General features: G+C 42.2%; 1 protein-coding gene across 7 annotated transcripts in view; it reads left to right on the top strand.

The window, feature by feature from the left end:
- The window catches only part of ZFHX3 (zinc finger homeobox 3), a 718852-nt gene that overhangs the window by 446597 nt on the left and 258050 nt on the right, over nt 1–14205 (top strand). The window contains exon 7 of one of the 7 annotated variants that reach the window (XM_075838513.1): nt 4132–4257. The exons of the other annotated variants lie outside the window; for them this stretch is intronic. The gene's annotated coding sequence lies outside the window, so the exon portion shown is untranslated. The remainder of the gene's footprint in view (nt 1–4131; nt 4258–14205) is intronic. 7 annotated transcript variants of the gene reach the window in all.

Here is a 14205-nt window from a genome sequence, read left to right as displayed (position 1 = left end):
TTCAATGAATTAGGTCCACTAGTAACATGTTCTACGCCAGCACATAAAAATTATAAACATTACCTTTGACTACTAATGTTAGGGCACTCATATGTAGACAACAAGGTTACATGCTCCGAAGAACATGTCAGAATGTATTACCTGAAACGTGCCCGAGATAGAAAGTTGCTTGACCAGTGCTAATAATATATACATTTCCACACTGCCAGCCTACCCTACATTTGCCACCCAATGAGAGTGCACATACACATTTTGCAGGTCAGTCTGTTGCCGTTTGCACAATAGAAACCCATGCAGCAGTAAAACACTTGTCCAACCTTGTTCTTGGCACATGTCTGAAGTTTTGGCATTTGAGTACGATTGCTCATACTAAAATTTCCGCTAATAGTCAGCAGAAACTGTCGAAATTGGTCACTAAAGCCTATGGTTGTCTTAAAGAGGCTCTGTCACCATATTATCAAATCCCTATTTCCTATTGAATGTAATCGGCGCTGCAATGTAGATAACAGCAAAGTTTTTTTGTTGTTTTTTTAAAACGATCATTTTTGCCCAAGTTATGAGCAATTTTATATTTATGCAAATGAGCTTTTCAATGGACAACTGGGCGTGTTTTCTCATTTTACCAACTGGGCGTGTATTGTGCTTTTACCAACTGGGCGTGTATTGTGTTTTTACCAACTGGGCGTTGTGAATAGAAGTGTATGACACTGACGAATCAGCTTCATACACTTCTCATCGTTTCCACCCAGCTTCTTTCACTGCAGACATACAGCGTGACGTCACCCACAGGTCCTTCAACATTGTCGTCGGACAAAGAAGATACATCGGACCCACAGGTCCTTCAACCTTGGCGTCGGAAGAGAGAAGACACATCAGCTCCAGGCGTCAGAGGGTACAGTGCAGGGTATGTGCAGGTAAGCATAGCAAACTCCCTAGAGACGAGCATATTAACCTTTTGGACGCCTGGAGCCGATGTATCTTCTTTGTCCGACGACAATGTTGAAGGACCTGTGGGTGACGTCACGCTGTATGTCTGCAGTGAAAGAAGCTGGGTGGGAACGATGAGAAGTGTATGATGCTGATTCGTCAGCGTCATACACTTCTATTCACAACGCCCAGTTGGTAAAAACACAAGACACGCCCAGTTGGTAAAACGAGAAAACACGCCCAGTTGTCCATTGAAAAGCTCATTTGCATAAATATAAAATTGCTCATAACTTGGGCAAAAATGATCGTTTTTAAAAAAAAACAAAAAACTTTGCTGTTATCTACATTGCAGCGCCGATCACATGCAATAGGAAATAGGGATTTGATTATCTGGTGACAGAGCCTCTTTAAGTCTTTTGTGTTCTACTCTTGCTGGACTGTAGTATCCTCTGTTCAGGTCAAGTTTGTTGTACATATTGTCGTTCTTGTTTCTTTGGGAAAGTCTCGCTCTCTCAAATAGTCTTCTAAATAGAGTATTGTTTGTTTTTCTGCTATTAAGTCTTGTTTTTCCAAGGTCATCTTTGTATTAAACAGTCTTCTATATCAAGTAATTTAATTCAACTTCGTAACGGTAACGTATGGCTAGGATGATTGTTTACCATTATCCATTTATACATCCAAGATGCGAGTGTAAGTGTATGTTCACACAACAAACAAAAAACGGCCGTAAAATACGGAGCTGTTTCCAAGCGAAAACAAGCTCTGATTTTTAGCCGTTTTTTTAAGCATCAAGCGTTTTTTGATGCGTATTTTACGGCCATTTTTGGAGCTGTTTTTTTGTTGAGACCATGCAATACGGCTCCAAAAACATCTCAAGAAGTGACATGCACTTTTTACAGGACGTTTTTTTCTTCGCCGTTTTTTCAAACGGCCACGTAAAAAACAAAACGCCCTGTCGGACCGAACCGCCGTTTTTCCCATTGAAATCAATGGGCAGATGTTTGGAGGCGTTCAGCCTCAGTATTTTGAGCCGATTTTCGGAGCGTTTATGGGCCGAAAAACGGCTGAAAATAGGCCGTTTGAACATACCCTAATTCTACTTCCAATCAATGGTGTAATGTGAATCAACAAAGAATAAGTGTTGAACCTATATCCTCTTTGTATTAATATGTATTTCCCAGATTACATGTTAGAAAATGTCATGACCATTTGAAAAAGTTCCTTTTATTTGTCCATATTTACTCCACAAAAGCCTAGTTATGAGGACACTTCGTATTTTACATAAGATTTTTTTTTTTCATATACTTTACTGTTCTCTGTGTTTACTGCATTGGCTGTTCTTGTCCCTTATTTGCCTTTGCCATTCTGAGTCTTCAACATGTCCTTCCCCGATTTCTTCTTCCCCATTATCAGTATTCAGATCTTGTCTCTTGTAGGTTGATCAGTTCTGTCTCGGGGGAGTCAAGAACTTACTCTAGATGTCACAAATTCAATTGGAGTAGCAGATATTTAACAGCAATAAAAATATCTCCAATGCTTGAGGACATCTCTCTGTTAGAGAAAATTCCGTTACCTAATCATAGATCGAGAGATGATCAGATAGATATCTTTGTTCTTTTCATTCTGAGATATTAGAGGCCATTTGATCACTTATAAGACAATCAGGTTTTACAGTATTAACCTGGACTTGGTTTTAGCTTTCATAACTTAGTATTCCCCTGTGACCATTTTGGTAAAAAATGTAATTAATACCAAATCTTAAACTTATACATGTACTACTAATCTATATTAGGCAATGCATATTAACACAGGCACTGTGACACTTTTTTAAGACGGCCACCCAAAATTGCATTGAAAAGTGAGCTTCTATTGGGGGTGGTCTTCTCAACGAAGATGGCAAGTATGCATAATATACGGTGGAAACGAAAATCTGTCAAAGAAAATATATGGTCTAAATAAGGGGGTGGTCTTCTCAAAATGGTGGTCTTTTAGAGAGGTTTCACTGTACTTCAATATTAGTTATATCTTAAAGATGAATTGTTATTTAAGGCTTCATTCACATCTGCGTTGGAACTCCATTTATGGGTTCCGTCGTACCTTTCCGTTAGGGGAACACATGAACGGAGTTGACTACGGTATTGATACTGTCAAAACGATGGAACCCTTAAACAACGGTGACAATCAGAAACCATTTGCATCTGATCCCTCAGCATTCAATCAATGGTGATGCAAACAGAAACTTTTGGTTTCTGTTTCAGTTTGGATTCCGTTCATGGGTTCCCCTGTCGGAAAGGTCTGACGGAACCCATGAACGGAGTCCCAACGGAGATGTGAATGAAGCCTAAGCCAGATGTGGGTGATACTTTCTTATAATTTGCTGTTCTTTCCACGATACATATAAGTCATGTATATTGTACTATATAATATTATATTTTCTTTGACTACACAATTACATATTTATATTACTTCTTCTTACCTTTCTTAATAGATATTTGTATTACTATTTATTTGCTATTTGAATGACTGGTTACTTGTCTGAAAGGATGTTGTGACTATTTCTAAATGTCACATTTTTGAGTTTTGAACCAAATAAATAATATTTCAAAAGACCTTTAAGTAAAATAAAAGATCTTGGTTACACACTCAAACATAAGACATCTGTTTTTCCATAACCAAAGCTTAACCGTTTCAGGACCAGGCACCGTTCATCCATTTGTTGGACTAGTGACGTCAAACGGTCTTATTGTTACACAACAGCTTTAAATACAACCACCTTGTGACAGTTGCAGTCCACAGAAATACATTAAGTTGTCGAAAGTCAGTAGTTGCTATTAACTATTTTACAACAAAAGTCTGTGTGAAACAACAGCCTACAAAAATTGACTTAGCCCTATTTAAGTCTGTGGGAGTTATGGAACGAGCTGAGTGCTACTTGTTTGGCTCTTTCCCTAACCCACATGAACTTCAATGCAGAGGTACGCACAGATGGGTCAGATATTGTATATCCTGTCAATTTATCATAAATGCCTAGTACGAGAATACTTCTTTAATTCTTCCAAAACAGTACAAGCGAATATAAAAAAACTTTGTATTATACCTTATGTGAGAAAAATGCTTGTTACTCCAATTATCAGGCTCTTTTCCTATCTCCTCTTAACTGTTCAATCACTCTAAATTTACAGCTTTTTTCATCTCCTCCCATAGGAGAGATGGACAATCAGCTCACTAAAGGATCAGGTTACAGCTACCCATAGAAGTCTATGGAGGGAGCTGGAGCAGAGTGAGAGAGAGGCAGAGAGAGAGAGACACAGATACTCCTGCAGCTTCTTAGTAAGTGTTTTTTTTCACCCCAGTTCTGGATTCACAGCTACACTACTCATTACTGCTGCTACATCTGTATATGTGATAGATAGAGATAGGAGAGCAGGATTCTCCTCTTTTCTTTGTGCAATGTATATAAGACATGATAGCAGTTAGGCTTCGCCCACTTGCTCAGAAAAAAACTGAGAATTAAGAGATAGTGCCTGCAGAGCGGAAACTGCTAAAAACAAAAATGCAGAATATGTCATATAATGGCCAGAAATAGTGTCATTCCTCATTTACACACATATGATAGCTTATTCTGAAAAGTTACCTGAAAGGTTATATACAAAAAAGGGGGGGAAAAAATGGACCAAAGTGGTGCTGCTAAGGAAGGCAAATAGACTAAATAAAGTTCATAATTTAATGTGAGTATGCGGGGTCGACAAGCTACGCGTTTCAACGCCGGACTGGCGTCTTCATCAGGCTTCTTTCTTTCTACATTTCTCCCCATTTGTGATACCTGCCAGTATCTACAATTCAAGGTGAGCACTTTCTATTAATTTAGGTGCTCTTCTCTTATCTCTCGTTTACCTTCACTATGTGGCACCGTGTCTCCTTTTCTCTCTCTTAGTTTATCTGAAAGGATAGGCATGCTTTGTAATCTTTTTGTAGCCTTTTTTTTAATGAAATGTATGCATTTTCTGCTTAAAGACATTTTTAGAATTAACTTTTATTAAAATGTATTTATTTCCTGCAGTGCAGCTTTAATGTACGCACTATACAAAGAAGCTGTATGGCTCCGTTGTAAGCCAAATCCGTCAGTCTGCTGGACAGACGGCTGGGCTGAAGAGGCTCCTGTGTGCCAGAGACACACGTCTAATACCGATCACATCTATTGCTTCTCTCAGCAATAATTTCATGATTTCTTTTACCGTATATACGAAGCTTGTTTTATGTTGTGTGAAATCTGGCGTTGTACCTTGGCAGATTTGAAACAGCCTAAAGTCTCTCTAGTTGTAGTGTCTCTTAACAAGTCCGCAAACACAACAGTTCCTTTGCTATACACATGTCTGCAGCACTTAAAACTTCTATGACTTGTCATGTCTACAATTTGTCAGCAGTATTAGACGTTGTGGCAGCTTGTAGAAGATCTGGGTGTCATATGGACATCTGCTGTTCTATGGCATTTATTTATTATGCTTTTTGCCTGCGTTGATAAGTTTGTGGTAGCATATGTTTGCGGTTTATTTTGGCGTGCGCACATTCCCACGAGTGTGTAAAAACATGTGTGCATGCAGCAAGTATATTAATGTCTATGTGGAAATAGGTCCGTGTTTTAAGGTCAGAAGGAGATTGATTTTTGTATAGAGCGATTTCAGTAGCTGCTAATTTGATAAGACACTATTACAGATTCAGACTGAATGTGTATTGATCAGAGGCAGGTCTTGTTAGACAGTTTTTAATGATCAAACAGCTATTGGTAAAACATTACTGGATGGTGATGAATATGTGTAAATTAAACATTTTGGTGATCGGCATTTTAACACGGGATAACAGACAACTTCTGGTGCACAATAACAAAAAATGGTGACATACTGATTTGCTACACTTACGAATTTGTGTTCAAGAAATAAAGTTCACGTAAACCACAATGTAAAAAGGTTGTTCACTTTTGGATAACCCCTTAAATTAAAGGATTATTCCCACAATAGACATTGATGGCATATCCACGGGCTATGCCATAAATGTCTGGTAGTTGCCGGTCCCAGTTCTGTGACCCTCACCTATCTCGAATGGAGAGGCATAGCTTGTTTGGCTGTTTTCATAACTCCCATTGGAATCAATGGGCGGACACTTCTCCATTCATTCCCCACCTTGATGCATCAGTTGCTTCACTGGGCAGGACGGTCCCAGAGTTGTCTATAAATACTCATAAACACTCAACGCACAAATTTGCAATCATGGACTTCTTACCAGTCTTTTTGAACAGACAATCCAGCTATATGACTGCATTCACACATATGCCTGTGCTAATACAAAGGAATAGCGTAGAACTCTCCAGGACTCTGATCACATTTAGGCCTCATGCACATGGCAATATTATGAATCCCTGTACAACGCCCATAAACTGCTATGGGACCATACTGTGTCTTTATGTGCCTCACATTTTATAGATTGGACATGTACTATAGGCATATTTATTTCTAGAAGCATTGCTTCTATTTGAGATAACGGTGCCTCATGGAGGCTGAATTCGATGGCACATGTAGTCCCTAAGGTCAATAATAAGTACCCAATGTCCCACCAGGGTTCATGCACGCAGTTTTGTCATGTGTGTAAGCCCTTAAAGGGTTTTTCCCACAAGGGACATTTATGACATATCCACAGGTTATGTCATAAATGTCAGATAGATGCGGGTCTCACCTCTGGGACCCGCACCTATCTCTAGAACGGGGTCCCCTAAACCCCATTCTAGCTTTGTCTGCTATCACTGACTCCCAGCCACTTCCTGACTTTATGGTCGGGAGTTACGAAAACAGCGTAGCCTGCTGAGCTACGCTGTTTCCGTAACTACCATAGTAGTGAATAGCAGTTACGGAAGCAGCGTAGCATGCGAGCTACGCTGTTTCCACAACAACCATTCAATTCTATGTTTTCACCCTCATGGTCGGAAATCAGCCGACACACAAAAGAGGTAGAACAGGGTTTAGGGGCCCCGTTCTGTGGTATGTCATAAATGTCCCTCATGTGAAAACCCCTTTTAGTAAAGGTAAGTCTTCTTTCCTTTATAAACATTTAAAATGTTGTCCTTGTGTTTACATTGATTTTGTCTTTTTTTTTTCAAATTCTTTTATTTTCCGTTTTCATAAGAACATTGTGTTAAGGTGTAAAGCAAAGCTGCACCAACATCGGCTCGCAGGCCAACAACTGGGAATACATAGGCACCATAATCACAGAGAAAAATATCACAAAACGCTGAAAACATTCAGATTAGAGAAGCTCTGGTATGCACCCTGAACCCAGCCATGCATATATATATATATATATATATATATATATATATATATATATATATATATATATACCCACAAGGAAGAGCAGTAAAGCGTTGCAGAGCAACGAGCGGGGGAATAAGGTAGAAAAAAGAGAGATGGGAGAAAGAACTGACCTGACCCATGGGACCCACTGGGTAAGCTCAAGAAGCCATGACGGTCTTGTATTCCTCTGAGGATTGAAGGCGAATCCATTAACGCCACGTTTTGAGGAAGGCGGCATGGGATCCTTTCATTGATGCCATGAGGTCCTCCATTCTCATGATCTCCTGAATTTTACCAAACCACATGCCCACAGTCGGGGGACAGGATTGTCTCCACAACGCGGGAACACATGCCCGGGCTGCATTCACTAGATGGCGCACCACTGACCGTCGGTAAGCAGATAAAGGCACCTCACACAGATGGAGCAGGAAGAGACTCGGGAGGGGGAAATCCGTAAATTCCGAGGAAATGCGCCATACCTCAGACCAAAAGTCTGTCAGCATGGGGCAGTCCCAAAAAATGTGTAAGAGAGTACCCACATGGTCGCCACATCTCCAACACAACGGCGAAACCGCCGGTAACATCACATGCAATCTGGAAGGCACCCTATACCAACGAGACAAAATCTTATACCCTGCTTCTTAAAATCTGCTAGCCAGAGATGATTTATGTGTCATGTGGAACAGGCGATCCTTATGCTCCGAGGTAAATGTTAGACCTAAGTCCCGCTCCCAACTAGGCAAGTATGAAGGTGTGGACAGGGTGGAGGGAAAGATCAGGAGGGCATAGAGTCTAGACAGTGCATGACGAATTGTGCCCGTGTCCGTGCATAAGAGTTCAAAGGGGGAGTTATCTCGCGAGTACGCCGCTGGGTCAGCTAGGGACACGAGGAAGTGTCTCAATAGAGTAACCTGCCAAAAAGAGAAAGAGACCTAATCTGACATGGACACCAGCTGAGTGCTACTCATCCACACCTCATCCTGTAAAAAATGGGCCGCACGTCCTTTACCTGCCTTCAACCAGTGCTGGAAGGGACCTCCTTCCCGCCCCGGTGGAAATGCGGGATTGCCCAAAACCGGGAACATCGGGGAGGGAGAGGGAGAGATCTCTTTCCGAGGTAAGATCCGTGCCGCAATCGCCAGAGTGGGCCCAATTGTCGGATGTGTCCTTGCCGCCAGAGGGACATGATTGCCCAACCATGGCAAGGCCTGCAGCGGAACTTCCATAAAGACCTGTTCCATGGACACCCATTCTTTAGTCTCAGTATGTCTGAACCAATCCAAAATTCTTGTCAAGTGGGAGGCCTGATGATAGGACACAAAGTCCGGTAGACCAACTGATTTTGTCTTTTAAACACAAAAATTAATTGTTGATATATAATATGATAGAAATTCAAATATATTGGAGGAAAGTTATCACCGGCTTTATGCCACTTTTGGGGAATTAAAAAGTCCCCAATTTTGGCGCAAATCTTATTTGCTCTCAAATGTGAAACTTTTTAAAAGTGGCGAGAAAAGTAGAAAGGGGTTAGCAGGAGGGGCGGGCCTTCCAAAGAACAACAGATTTCCCATTAGGAATTGGTGTAAATTTTGGGGGGCACAGACAGCTAAAGATGCACCAAAGGAGTAACCTAATAAATTTGGTGGATTTCATGCTGACGTGCCTTAGATCAAAGGGGTTATGTGGGGACCGAAAAGTATTAGCAGTGTACTCATTGCAATATGTGAGTACATTCACTAATATACATTCCGGTCCCTGAAATAGCGCTGGCAGGGGACCAGAAGTCTTGTTGCTCAGTCTTCCTTCATGACAACATGACTCTTCTTCATGTGACCGGCCCCGCTGGACTCTATGTACAAGCAGTAGTTAAGGAAGACTGAGCAACTAGACTTCCGGTCCCCCGACAGCGCTATAAAAATCTATTAGAATCTCATAATCAGCGCGATGGGACCTGAATGTACAGTAGCGTGTGTACTCACATACTGCTAATACTTTTCGGTCCCCACATAACTTCTTTAATTTATAAACCTTGCCAAGGATAATCGGCCACATGATCTAAAAAAAAAAAAAACATAAAAAAAAAAAGGCAACCAAAAAACCTTGTAGAAAGCCTACAAAATCCCTTCTGTATCAAATACAACAAAAGACAATGTATCCAAGTGGATCATATATCAATTTATCTATATTACATATAAAACATCACAGCTGAAGAAAGACACTTTAAAAACACATATTAAAAGCATAGATGGGCAATCCAACAATGTATTAATAATCAGTATATAGACAAGTATATAGTGGGGACCATGAACAAACAGAAGCTCTTGAAACAATATAACAACAAGATAAGCTCAATAACAATTCAATGTTTGGATACCACACTATTGGGCCAAATAATATTAAAGAGCGCCACAGTGAATGACAATTACCGACCATATGACATAATGGACTCCTGCACCACACTGCCCACCACACTTCTGCACCACACTGCCCGGCACCCAAACTCGCATTTGGCACCAGCTTTGCCAGGAGTCTGACGAAACTGGTGCCTAATGCACATTCTGGTGCTGGGCAGTGTGGTGCAAGAGTCCATTATGGCGTGGGGTGGCTAATTGTCAATCACTGTGTCTCTTTTTAATATTGTTTTGCCCAATAGTGTGGTATCCAAAAATTAAATTGTTTTGAACTTATATTGCTGTTATCATTTTTCAAGAGCTTCTATTTGTACATGGTCCCCTAAATATTTGTCTATATACTGATTATTAATACTGTAATGGCAGGAAGGAGGTGAAGGGAAAGTGAGCCCTAATCTACCCACCGCCCTGTCCCTGCCTACTTGCAACGACCCGCCCTAGGCGACGAGGTACAACTGGGCGGCGGTCCCTACGCTGGCTAAGTGCACAGGAAGACAAACAGGGAACACGCAAGGGAAGGGGCAGTAGCCACGGAACGCCACGAGGAAACGGGGCGGCGAACGAACAGTCAGGACCAGGACGAAGTGAGTACACCCGAGCGGGCACGGAGACAGAAGCAAGCCAGGGCAAGCAAAGCAGGTCAAGCAGAACTGCAGCAAGGCAGAAGCACGGCAGAAGCAGGCTGGAGCAAGCAGCAGTGGGGCCAGGAATCCAAAAGAATTACAAGCACTGAGGGAGAGCACAGGGCAGGTAATAAAGGGCAGGGGGCGGAGCTAACTCCGAGAGACCAGGCCGCGATAGGCTCTCCCACTCCTGAGCCTGCCACCGTGGTTGGTGGGAGATGGTGTCAGTCGAACAGGTCTGGCCTCAGGTGTGGATTGATTAATCCCAGGAGTATAGCTAGATGAAGTACCTGGCAGATCCCTAACAAATACATTGTTGGATGCCGGATCCTACACCTTACATCGTCCATCTATGCTTTTAGGAGGTGTTTTCTAAAGTGTCTTTTTTCAGATAGGATGTTGAATATGTAATAAAGATATATTGACATATGATCCACTTTCATACATTGTCTTTTGTTTATTGTTGTATTGGATACAGAATGGATGTTGTAGGGTTTCTGTACCTTAGTGTATGAAACGGCGGTCTTAAGGGGGTTGTCCGAGATTAAATGACTTTGTGTTTATTCTTGTAATTTATAAATGTAAATCCATTTGTAATATACTTACATTTTCCAAAGCGGCCCCGTTTCCAGATCCTGCCGTGGGGTACTTGACGGGTGACGTCACTCTCTGCACTTGCTCTGGCCACAGTGTTGATCTTCAATATTTTTCCGGGTATACGACACGTCACTTGTGACGTGCCATGTATGGGCTGTTCTGTTGTAATGCGCATGCGCGGCCCCTGCTGTTATCTCGAGGTTAGCAGGGACGTGAAAGCAGCAGTGACCGCGCATGCGCATTACGGGCTGTGCAGCAGAACAAGCCGATACATGGCACGTCACAAGTGGCGTGTCGTATACCCGGCAAAGAATTGAAGATCAACACAGCGGCCAGAGCCAGTGCAGGGAGTGACGTCACCCGTCAAGTACCCCACGGCAGGATCTGGAAATGGGGCCACTTTGGAAAATGTAAGTATATTACAAATGTATTTACATTTTTAAATTACAAGCATTAACACAAAGTAATTTAATCTCGGACAACCCCTTTAATTCCCTCATAGTGTTTTTGTGAGAAATTATGGACACTCACTAATTCAGCATTGCTACATTAAGAAACTCTGTTCTGCTACATCAGTGTGCCCTGGGACGCACAGGATTCTAGTAATGTAGCGTAGTTGACAATGGTGAAAAAAGGTAGCTGCTCAGATGCACTCTTTTGTGTTGTCTTACAATTTCGTTTTTTAACTTTTTAATTTTGTTTTTTTTAAAACAAAAAATGTCTGTGCCATAAAATGCTCCACACCTAGCTACATCTATTTCTGGAATTAATTCCTAATTTAGATTGATGTGAAACAACAGTCATTAGCAGCTGGTCTTCAAATATTATAATGACAAGTAGATTTGCACCATGGGCTATGCACAGTTTTATGTGACTGCATAACAATTACTTAATTGCATTATCATATGCCCTTAAAACACGCCTTTTGGGGAACCGAGCTCTCTCTGTAAGGGAAGAGTGGAACAACAGCATGAGACTTGTCAAATACACTGACTGCAGTCCTATAAATTCTTTTCTCTTGGGCCCTGCTCTATTTCTTGCAATGGATTTAAGAACAGTATATGTGTAGATCTATCTAAAACTCGAGGTTCTAAATGTTATGGAAATTATAGGGTGCATAATTGCAATCAATTCTAAATGGATGGTCTAGATGACAGGAGGTGGGGAGTAGGCTAGCGTTTAACTCCAAACTGTCCTTCTTTTGGACTTTTATTCCCATGTGTTGTCTTTTTTATTGCTTTATTTTTTCCTTCAGATTTTTAATGAATTTTTTACTTGCTTAGACCTTGAAGTGTATATATTCTACTTAAGAAAGGTGAATTTTATTAAAGTTATTTTTTATTTTATTTCGGCTAAGTGCATTGCAACCTTGCATTCCGGATGAATGCATTGTACTGTAGAAGACAATGACTGCCTTACTATGTTAAAAAAAAATTGCAAAGTAGGAAGGTAAAGAAAGCTGCATGACCCCAGGTACTCGCAAGTTCGACACAAGTGCGTTTCAAGTAGCACAACACAATCCAGAACTGTTTATTTCAACACACAGAGAGGCATCCCTGGACCTTGAAACAGCTTATTTGCCTACTGTACACATATAATGAATGTCTTGATTTAGATTATTACTTATAAAGTATACCAAAGGCAATGTGCATGTATCTTGCTGAATGCATTCGTAAAGAGAACATTTTAGATAGGGATTAATACACAGCCTAACTTTCAGTAGACGAGTTGACCTAACATAACAATTTTCATTTTCAACAAAACAGAGCGGATTTTAATATGAAATCAACACAATGGAGATAATTTATGACACAATCAAGAGCTATCCATCCTCGGCATTCAACGCGGTATGCCAACGTTCTGCTTCTGAATACATATATACAGGGGCAAAGAGGAAGCACAGTTGGGGTACCCACACACAGGGCCGCCATCAGGAATTTCAGGGCCCCCTACAGCTACATTTTCTGGGCCCCCCTACCGTGGCACCGCCTGTTAACGGTACTCCGTCCAGTACTATATCATGGTACCCAGGGCCGCCATCAGGGGGGGTATTATGGGTACTGATGTGAGAGGCCCGGCCAAACCTAATTGAAAGGGGGGCCCGGCAAACTGCCGCGACTTGCCTTTGGTAGAAAAAAAAACAGGCCCCTGCAATGGGGCCCGTTTTTTTCACCAAAAGAATGTCATGAGCTGCGGGCCCCCCTTTCAATTAGGTTTGGCCGGGCCTCTCACATCAGTACCCCTAATACCCCCCTGATGGCGGCCCTGGGTAGCATGGGGGCCGTCAAACACCGCCGCCCGTGCGACCGATCACGCGCACCCGCAAACTCCCGCGCATGCGCACCGGCGACCGCCTGGAACCGCGCACCGAATTTTGAGGCAGATTTTGACCTGCCCACACTATCTTGCTGCGTTTTTTGCCTGCGGCGATTGAGGACAGCAGACAGAAAACGCAGCGAAAAATGCATTTTCTGCCTCCCATTGATTTCGATGGGAGGTCAGAGGCAGAACCGCGGCAAGAAAGGACGTGCTGCTTTTTCTTTTTTCCGCGACTGGCTCCCATTGATTTCAGATTAAATCAATGGGAGGCGGTTTTGGAAGTTGTTTGGTGCTGATTCTGACGCAGTGTCCGAGTCAATATCAAGGCCCAAAAACTCTGTGAACTGGGCCTTATTGTTAGGGCTTATTCAGACGAACGTGTAATACGTCCGTGAAACGTGTGTGATTTTCACGCGCCTCGCACGGACCTATGTTACTCTATGGGGCCGTTCAGACTGTCAGTGATTTTCACGCAGCGCGAGTCCGCTGCGTAAAACTCACGACATGTCCGATATTTGTGCATTGTTCGCGCATCACGCACCCATTGAAGTCAATGGGTGCGTGAAAATCACGCCCAGCACTTCCGCAGCCGTATAAACTATGAATGAAAACAGAAAAGCACCACGTGCTACAAACATACAAACAGAGTGTCATAATGATGGCGGCTGCGCGAAAATCACGCAGCCACGCATCATACGCTGCTGACACACGGAGCTGTTATGGACCTTTTGCAAGCGCAAAACGCCACGTTTTTGCGCGCGCAAAAAGCACACGCTTGTGTAAATCCGGCCTTAGGGTAGGGACACACTAGGCATGAACACTGCGGATTTTATGCAACACATTTTATTGTGGAAAAGCCGCAGCGTATTAGTCGCAGCAGAGTGGATGAGATATGAACAAATCTCATCCACACGCTGCAAAAATAATGGACCTGCAGTGTGGCTTTTTGGCTTTTTAAGTCGCATGTCAATGTATATTCTGTGGAAT

Source organism: Rhinoderma darwinii, chromosome 9 (genome assembly GCF_050947455.1).
Source record: "Rhinoderma darwinii isolate aRhiDar2 chromosome 9, aRhiDar2.hap1, whole genome shotgun sequence".
Taxonomy (NCBI): Eukaryota; Metazoa; Chordata; class Amphibia; order Anura; family Rhinodermatidae; genus Rhinoderma; species Rhinoderma darwinii.
Note: the sequence above shows the minus strand (reverse complement) of the source record. Positions and strands in the feature narration are given on the sequence as shown.